The sequence below is a fragment of the Alligator sinensis genome, unplaced genomic scaffold (genome assembly GCF_000455745.1).
Source record: "Alligator sinensis unplaced genomic scaffold, ASM45574v1 scaffold379_1, whole genome shotgun sequence".
Classification (NCBI taxonomy): Eukaryota; Metazoa; Chordata; order Crocodylia; family Alligatoridae; genus Alligator; species Alligator sinensis.
This window is the reverse complement of record NW_005842001.1, coordinates 572,631-582,918: the sequence shown is the minus strand read 5'-3', so window position 1 is coordinate 582,918 and position 10,288 is coordinate 572,631. Positions and strand designations below refer to the sequence as shown.

Here is a 10,288-nt window from a genome sequence, read left to right as displayed (position 1 = left end):
CCCTGTGCCCCGTGCCTCACAGATGACACTATTATAGTCCTGTTCAGTACTAGTCTACCGCTTGTTTACTATCTGAGCTGAGCTCCACCTCAGCTCATGACTTCCTGGACCTCTAACTTGCCCTGTTCTCTTACCACTTAGTCACATCAGGTATGGCTTGTTATTGCTAACTCATCCTATTCCATTATCACTTGGGCTCATCTGGGATGGCTTGTGGCTAAACACGTAGGCCCTGTGCAGGCCCTCTCCACTGAGGCTGGCCTATTATTACCAGCTCAGGCCCTGTGCAGGCTTGTTGGCCTATTACTGTATAGTCAGGTCCTGTGCAGGTCCTCTCTGTTCATGTTGGTCTGTTCTTCCCTGTTCAGGCCCTATACAGGCCCTCTCCATTCAAGCTGGCCCATGGTTACCAGCTCGGGCCCTGTGCAGGTTCTCTACACTCCTGCTGGCCAGTTGGTATACAATCAGACTCTGAGTAGGCTTTCTCCCCTCATGCAGGCCTGTTGTTCTATGCTCAGGCCCTGTGCAGGCCTTTTCCACACATGCTGGCCTGTGGCCCTCTATTCAAGTCATGTGCAGGCCCTCTCTGCTCAAGCTGGCTTGCTACTATCTGTTTAGGCACTATACGGGTCCTATCCCCTCCTACTGACCTCTACTTCTCCACCCAGGCCCTGTACAGGCCTTCTCTGCTCATGTTGGCCTGTTGGCATATCCCAGTGGTGGCCAAACTGTGGCTTGCTGGCACGGTTCCTGCAGCTATCCAGGGCTTCTCTGCCAAAGCCCTGCCCACTTGTTGCTGAGACAGCTCTGTACCAGGTGGCTCAGTAGCCGCGCTGGGCCACTCAGCACTTCTCCCCCCCTCCGCCCCTCTACTCTCTGCAGTCGGCCCTTCCTTACAATAGCTACTTCCTTATGACAGCCTGGCCTCCCTGCTCAGGCCACCTCCACACTCTCAAGGACCTGGCCTTGTCTGCTTAGGCCTGTCTTGTCTTAGATAGCCTGGCCCTTCTGCTCAATACTATTCTTCTGTTTGCTAGCCTGGCCCTGATGGCTCAGGCTACCCTATACCTTTAGGCCTGGCTCGGGTGTGCTCATGTCCTTTTTTTTCGGTTTGACACCAGTCCTGCTCACACCTCTAGTAACCAGGCCTTGATTTGCTCAGGCTACAGCCTGGCCTACCAGCTCAGACCTCTTTTAGTAGCCCAGCATATCTGCTCGGGGTCTGTTCTTCTCCCTCCTGGCCCCCATGGTCTTTCTAGGCCTCTCTGCTTTTCTTTTGGGGTGTGCTCCCTTAGCCTTTCCCCTCAATGAGGTACACACAAGGCAGTGGGGCCTGATGCTTTCCAGCACCCCATCCTCACCTTTCACTGGGGAGGCACAGATGTGGCATTTTCTGGAGGCTGTTCTGCCACAGGCAGTCCCACCACACCATCCAACCAGATCAGGGTGAAGTTTCAGGTCTTACCCAGGAAACCTGTGGCAGACCACCCTGCCCTGCCTCCGAGCTCTCCCTAGCTTTCCCTAGGGTATACCTTCTCCCTTCCAGGAGGCTCTTCCCTGCTCTAACCCCAGATCTCTCTCCGGCTCACTCTGGCCCCAGTTCAGCCTTATGCCTAGCTCTTTACAGCTCTACCTTCAGGAGGCTCTCCTAGCCCCCTTCAAATGGGCTGAGATGGCCCTGGCCTCCACCTCTCCTCTGTGGTCCTCAGTATGTCAGGCCTCATGACCTTCATGGTCTTGGCCTCAGGTTGGGCCAGTTGGGGTGCCAGGCCCTCCATGGTTCTGGCCCATCCCTTTCAAGTAGGCAACTGCCCTTCGGCTCCCTATGGACCCAGGCCTTGACCAGGCCAGTTGAGGTGGATGAAACACCTCTGACCATCTGCCCTCTCTCTCACTCTAGGCCTTATGCTCTGAGCCATATCAACCCGTATACCAGTTCCTGGGCTTCCAGCCATCATCTTTGCTCTTAGTTCTCAATGTAGTTCTCGGTCCTCAGGCCCGCACTGTTTAACATCTTCATCAGCAACTTGAACAAGGGGGTGGAAAGCATGCTGTCCAAGTTTGCTGATGACACTAAGATGTGGGGCGAGGTGGACACACTTGAAGGGAGAGAGAGGCTGCAACTAGATTTAGACAGACTACAAAAGTGGGTAGATGAGAATAGGATGGGGTTCAACGTATACAAATGCAGGGTGCTGCACCTTGGGAGAAGCAATCCACAGCATACATACAGGCTGGGGAGTTCCCTTCTTGAAAGCACAGAGGCGGAAAAGGATCCCAGAGTCATTATTGACTCCAAGATGAACATGAGCCGCCAATGCCAGACTGCAGCCAGCAAAGCCGGCCATACTTTGTCATGCATCCAAAGGTGCATCTCAAGCCGGTCCAGAGAGGTGGTACTCCCCCTCTATGCGACTTTGGTCAGGCTGCAGTTGGAGTACTGCGTCCAGTACTGGGCGCCGCACTTCAAAAGGGATGTGGCCAGCCTGGAGAGGGTTCAGAGGAGGGCCATTCGCTTGGTGAGAGGGCAGCAGGACAGGCCCTATGAGGAGAGACTGAAGGACCTGAACCTGTTCAGCCTCAGCAAGAGGAGGCTGAGGGGGAACCTGGTGGCTGCCTACAAGCTCATCAAGGGGGATCAGCATCAAATAGGCAGAGCTCTTTTCTCCCCAGCACCACCTGGGGTGACAAGGAACAATGGTCATAAGCTGATGGAGAATAGGTTTAGGTTAGAGATCAGAAGGCAATATTTTACAGTTAGGGTGGCCAAAATCTGGAACCAACTTCCCAGGGAAGTGGTCCTTGCCCCTACCTTGGGCATATTCAAGAGGAGTTTGGATGATCACCTGTCTGGGATCTTGTGAACCCAGCATTCATTCCTGCCTGTGGCAGGGGGGTAGGCTAGATGATCTGTTCAGGTCCCTCCTGACCCTAGCTACTGTGAAACTATGAAATATTCTCTGGCACCTACCGTGGCCTGGCACTATTCTCTCTGGCCTCCAGAAGGAACAATTGGACTTTTCACAGTAGGCCTTACCTTAAGACAAAGACTCAGATGTGTTTCTATGTATATGAGCATTAGCTTTAATAGAAACTGTATCCTTTTGTCTCTTGATTTCAAGCTTAAATTCAGTCCACTACTGATGGAAAACCATCATCTAAAGCATGGAAATGAAATGGTATTTCCAGTGCAATTCCTCGTAGACAGACAGATGTCCGCTTCGCAAAATCTATTGCTCCTAATTACCATTCATTTAAAAGGTAAAGAAATGAATAGCCAAGTGGAATGAACTAACCACTTAAATCACATAGGCTATGCCTCTAGGTAGCCGTTAAGATGCATTGGCCAGTCACTCTCTCTCTTCTTGAGGTACCTGATTTATTGATATAAGTCTCAAGCATTTTTCAGTCTACATTCTTTTTATTGACATTAAAAATACTTTTATCCCTTATTTCACGTCATCATCTTTTCACTTAGATGACCTTGATCCATAGGCTTCTGTATCAGGTCACTGTGGCACACAGACTATAGAGCATGAGTATGTTGTCAACCAACATAATTGTTTACCATTTTGAGTTATGCCTTTTTTCCTTGCCTACGTTATGTAGCGGGAAGGGGCAGGGTTGAGCAAGCTAACAAAGCAAGCTAACTTTTGCTTTGGACAAAGCAACCTAACTTTTAAGATGACATCAGAGTTGCTCCTACATTTCTGTGTAGCACTCCCTTTCCACCTTCTATCAAACCACAGTGGTATCCTCTTTTGGATATGGGCCAGATACATATGTATTTTCTGAAGAATGCATGGGTGACTAGCCTTCAAAATGACGACAAAGAGAGCCAACAAAATAATTTTTGATCGTATTTACTAAGCAACACTTACTTGGCCTTCGACATTCCTCTTCTGCTATACCTTAGGATCAAATATCCAGGTCCTGTGCTACTGAAATGAAATCTTAATCTATCCTGGCTGAGTCTCTGGAAACTACTAATACAGGTGTGTGGGTCCTTCTTACTTCTGCTGCCTTTTTGGGCATTTTTTCACGTGTATGCGTCACAGCGCCAGGCGGTTTGAAAAACACCTGGTGCTGAGACGCTGCTTATACAACTGCATGCGAAATGCGTGTCAGCACTGAGAAAATGGCAGTGACATGTTATTGAACTAAAACACCTCGGAGGTCCTTTAGTTCAAAAGTGCACCACTACCATTTTTTGTGCACTGATGTGCGTTTTGCCACTTATACAACTGAATGTGGCGCAGTACAGTTCACCTCAGCTTGTGTGTGGAGCAGACTCATTTATCAAGTCTGCTCTGAAGTGGCGGATCTCTGGCACGTTGCAGGAAAAAAAGTCTGTGTATAATTGCCCTTTGTGACTTAGTTGTAAGGCTAAGATGGTAGTGTACTACAAAAATAGATGAATTCATGGATATTCAGGAACTTAAAAGAGAGTGGAATGGGATCATCATTAAATACCAAAGTGGACTTCGGTGCCTAATAGCTGGAGTAAAATCTTGCTCCAAGCTTCCTCATAAATTGATGAAAAGGTTTCATAAAACCACACGAGGTAGTGACTGCATTTGGCATTACCTTTTCTTCCATGGAGAAGACAATAGTGGTCAAAAGAATATTAATTCTAACTTGAATTATTCCTAGTGCATGCTTCAAACTGAACTCTTTACCATTTGTTCCTGCAAATATGCCATTTTTTATAACATCAAGTTGTGAAATGTTTTATTTGGACTCATTTCTGGTTACATTCATGTTAAGAATATTTGGAATTTATTATATGTTTCTGTATTACAGTAGCTCTGTCAAGGATATCACTTACATGTTGCCAGCAACAACTGCAGTGTTCCCATCACCAAAGGTTGCCATTTGCAACCTGCCTGTTTTGTCCTTGCTTTGTCCTTGCTCACCCATTATGAAATATTGAAAACTAACATCTGAACAGTTCTGAAAAGGGCAGCCAAAAAAAAGTTAAGATTCCAATTCCTTCTCAGACATCGGATTTCTTTGGGATGGTGTTATGATTATATTCTGGAAGCAAAGAGATAGTGACTCATTAGGAATGTTAGCACAAAGAAAAGAAATCCTCAGTCTATGGAAAACAGGTTATTTTAGGAGTGAAAGGGAGAAAGAAGAGAGGAATGGTAATGACAATGGAATTGAAGCGCAGAGAGGTTTATGATAAAAGGAAAAGGGAGGCTCTAACTTTGATCTTTGAATTCCTTGACGTCAAAGATTAAATATAAAGTTGAAACAGAACCAACACCTGTGCATCAGTATCAAATATCTGCTTCCTATCCAGCTGTAGCCAAAACTGAGCCTCAGAGTCCAAGAATTGAGCACATTTTCTTTTATTTTCATTAAGTACCAGTTGTGAGGAGGAAATGCAACATGGCAAGAAGCAACCCCTGTTCCAAAAAGGCATAATTTCTGTGTAAAGATTGCACAGGAAATGATTGCCTTAAGTGGAAAAACCACAACAGGGACTGTGTATAATACTTCTTTCTTAATTACTGAAGTCTGATGTTGGATCTATTCTTCAAGCTGCCCAGACAGAATAGGGAGATGACTAAGCATGACATTTCTGTATCTGGAGTGCACATTCTTTTGAAGAAACCAAAGATTCCCTGAACTATTGTTGTTTGAGGAGTCATATGGTAAAAGGACATACTGGGCATGTCTACATGTGCCAATTTAATGTGCAATAGCCATTAAAATGTGCAGTAGCCAATTAAATGTGCAGTAGCCATTTTAAGGCACATTAAGGGCCTGGGTCTACACATGCTTAATGTGTCTTAAAAATGGCTATTTTAGGCTATTTGTGCCTAAATTGGATATCTGTAACAGCAGGTATCAAATTAGGCATAAATAGCTAAAGTGCCTTAACGCAGGTGTAAATGCTCTATGGCACGTTACCACTGTGTATGTCAGCTGACATGGGGCTAACTTTAGTCCCAAGTCGGTCCACACACCATGTTAATATGCCTTAGCGCGTGCACATATAGAAGCATACCTAAATCTCCTTAATGTGCCTTAGGCAAAGGTGCATTAAGTTTAGGCATGTGTAAAAGCATGTGTAGACACACCCACTGTGTGGTCATGGAATAGCAAGAGGAAAGCTAAACTGAGTTACAGAAAGATACATCTCCCCCACACTTGACTGAAGCTATAAAAGATCATTTAGAGTTGTCTCAAAAGTGCAGTTATTGAGTCCTGGCATTATTTCATGACCCATGGCTGCCTCATGCTTTTGTGTGTGGTTGGTATAGAGAGATTCAACAAATACATGAACAGTTGTACCACTGCAATACAGTAGTGCCTTTAGAGTGTGGGATTCTGAAGACTAATCTTCTCATGAATTTTGGCCTCATACATTGATAAACAGATTGATCAGAGATCATCAAAATAATAGCATACAGTTGGCAAAACTATTTCATAGGGTATTGAAAAAAACAGGATTCCTTTTTTGAAATGTAAGCATTTAAAACTCTATAATCTTTTCTTTCTGCTTTTTTAGGAAATCTGATCTTTCTAAGGCATAATTTTATATCTTAAGTTCTTAGAGGGGGACCTCAACAGGTGAGAACATCAAGAGAAGGAGAATAAAGAAATTAATATTGTAACTTTCTATAGGTTTCATGCTAGGGGAAGGCTACCTTCCTGATGACTACTATAATATGGTTCTCCAGTGATAACATTTATATTAAAAGTGTATTCCCTTGTTTGTACTGGGTTTATAGTAGTCATAAAATTAACATTCATGGTAATGACATTGCAAGATTTATTGAAAGGAAAGCATTTTATCCAATTTTGTTCTTTGTAAACTGATAATAACACAGATTAGAAAAATGTCCACACCTTCCCGCTTCTCCGCACACAATCTGCTTGTCATTTGTACTGTAGAGGAACAGCAAGTGTAATCTTTCTCTCTATCTCTCATTTATATATTGTGTCCTTTTGTAGGAGGTGAAATATTTTCTTGATGGCATGCGCTACACACTGAACATCCTTTATACCTTGGGGTAGTATGAAAAATTTCCCTTGGGATTGGAACAAACACCTGAACTGAACTTCCTGTGCCTGTATAGTCCATGGTAGAAAAAATGGACATGCATGCTAATTTTGCATTTTTGGAAGCCAGGATGAAAATATAGGTCATGATGTAGGTATTTTGCAAATCCCTGCAAATAATCATAAAGGTTGGGTAGAAGGTAATAGTTAGCAAAGCTTTGGTTTGTTCTGAGTCAAGCTTTCAAGTTTGTTTTCCCAATAAATGGCCAATTGAGTTCTATACGATGGGCTACAATTTTAGTATGTTTATAACTTTGCGCACACAATGGAATGTGCTTGCGAAAACTGGATTTGTGCATGCTAATGCATTTAGATCTTTTAAAAAAAATTGGCCCAATGTCTTTGTAATTATGAATATCTTTGGGATATTTTATAATCTTGTTGTTGTCTTTGAAAACCTAATACATTTTTGCTCAAAACTTTCTATGTGAAAATTAAAAATATATTTGGGGAGGAAATGTGACTGACCCAGTTCAGTCTTTACTCGCATTGAGTTGTAGCCTGCTCTTTTAGTAAAATAAAAGTAGCTACTTGTGAAATAATGTACAGTTTGTGAATAAAGGTGTTAAAATTAGACTCCAAGATTTCATTGCCATTATCAGATTTACAGGACTTACTAAGTAGAATAGAGTGTCATTTTTCATTGTACAGTTCAGAGGGGAGAGGTTCTCAAGTTCTGGAACAGTAACCCTATCAAAGCACCAGGTGATCAGGGCCATCACAAAGCCATGCCATGCCGTAATGGTAATGTTCATTTTTGTCGTGAGGACAATTAGAACAAGATGTGTCAATTTGCAGGTGCTGACACCATTTTAGAAGTAGCATTCTGTCAGCTATTTTGTCTCATGCATTTGTGGTTTATATGGAATAAAATTGGCTTTGATGCCTCGAATACCTTTCTGTGTATGCCAGATGCAAATTGGCACCGCTGGTCCAATTTCGTAGAATTATAGAAGAGTAGGGCTGGAAGGGACCTTCAGGGGTCATCTAGTGCAGGGGCAAGCAACATGCTTGGTTGAGGTGCCAAAAACCCCACAATGTCTACCTTGTAAGGTGTCAGAGCGCCGGCATGCGAGAACAACAACACCGGGGCAGGGGGTGCATGGCAGGATACATTGCATGCTTAATAATCATATATGTTGCTTTTTTTTTTTTTTTTTTCAGTAAATACCAGATTTTCTAAAAATTCTAAACCTGATGGCAATAAATAAAACTTCATATGCTACCTTTGTTGTTGTGCATTCTTTTCTTGTTAAGCATGTTGTGATGAGAGAGAGAGAAAAAGAGAGAGTGAGAGAAAGAAGAGAGAGGGAAAGAAAGAAAAAAGAGAAAAGAGAAAGAAAAGAGGAGAGAGAGAACCAGAGTCACACATGCAAACACAGAGAACCAGACACACATGTGCCTACGCACAGAAACACAAGCGTGCAAATGCAAAGAACCACACACAGAACAGACAAACGAACACATACACACGCCCAGAACCAGACGCACATGTGCGTGTGTGCGCACAAGACATACACAGAACTAGGCACACACATGCAGAGAGAAATGCACTGAAGTAGACACACAGATACATATGCACAGACAGAGACGCACACAACCACGGACACACACAACGATGCACACAGTACCAGACACACACATGCACATACAACCAGACAAACACACACCCGCATGTGGCCGGGCTGCTGGGCCGCAAGACAGAGAGACTGACCTGACAATGCCCTGGGCCCACTGCAGCCTCTGTGCTTCCCTGGGGGGCCACCCCCTGGGCTGCAGCATAGCCTGCCAAGGCCCCGGCTCAGAGCCCACCCATCCGTCAGCTGACTGCTCGCCAGGGGGGATGCCAGGCAGGGCCTCCTGCCCCAGGCCTGCAGTCATGCTGCAGCGGGAAGGGGGCAGCGCAAGAGACTGGGAGGGGAGGGGAGTGGGGGCAGTGTAATCTCGGCCCTGCTGTTCTCACCTCGGGCTCTTCTCGGCCAAGCGGCTCCGATGCTGCTGATGCCCCCTGCCCCCTGGCTATGGTTCCACCTGGCATGGTGGTGCTAGCGGCTCCCCTGTCCCCAGTGCCCTTCTCCTCTCCCTGCCCTTTGCTCTCCCGCACACAGGCATGTCCCCCAAGGAGCCTGCAGGAGGATGTGTCAGGGCAGGCTGGGCAGAGCTGCAGCAGCCGCTGCTGGGCACGGGGGGAGAGGGGGACCCTGCCCTGCTGGTGATGGTACAGCGAGATCTGCAGAAGGGGCTTTTTCCTTGCCCCTAATAGCTCCTCCCAAGGGCTCTTTAGGCAGCATCTCCTCCTGAGTCTCTTGAAAGAGCCTGGAGCAGCAACTTAAAAAAAAATATATTTTTAAACAATTTCCTTAGCAAAACTCCTGGCATGCCAAGGAAAATATCTCCATGTACCACTAATTGGCATGCGTGCTGGGGGCTGCCTATCCCTGATCCAGTGAGCCCAACCCGCTGCCTGAGGCAGGAACATCCATATCCAAACCATCCTGTACAAATCCTTGTCTAACTTATTAGCACAATTTCACAGGCAAAGGCACTGATCCAACCACAAGGCATAATACCCTAACCTGCCACAGGTAAAGCAGGGGGACAACAGTGGCCTATGTTCTGCTTCTGTGAGGGTTATGAACATATGCTCAAGAGATCTAAGGAAGAGGACCATGCCCCTCACTACAGAGGAAGGCAAACCCCCCACAGTCTATACCAGGCTGACCATGGGATAAAATTCCTTCCTGAACCAAAATATAGTAATTGGTATGATCCTAAAATGGGGGGTGGGGGGAGGCAAGATCCTCTAGCCAGGAATCTCTGGGCCTCCATTCCTACAAGGGCGCTGGCACACCTCAGTCACAATCCTCGGCCTTGGGGACGATGCAGACTTAGTGCCCAGGAGCGCTGGGGGAAACGCAATACTAAAAGGAGGGGCATGTTACAGATTAATGGGTCTCCTGATTCGATTCGGATTCTGAGATTCAGCCGCCGAGTCGGCCTGAATTGCCTCCAAATCGGCAACCGAAGCTTCACACACCCCTGATAACTATGTAGGCACAAACGTACGTTGAAACGATGTCTCTTTTTTCTTGACAAAAATTCTAGTTTTGTTTCTGTACTTGTATAAGATCTTATATGTTCTTACATTTTGTTTTATGTGCTTACATTTTGGACTTGAATTCATGCCCTTTAATTGGTACCATTACACTTA

At 45.5% G+C, this 10,288-nt stretch overlaps 1 long non-coding RNA gene across 1 annotated transcript in view; it reads left to right on the top strand.

Moving 5' to 3' along the window:
* LOC112549945 overlaps positions 1-10,288 on the top strand; it is a 258,403-nt gene that overhangs the window by 84,976 nt on the left and 163,139 nt on the right. The window lies entirely within an intron of this gene.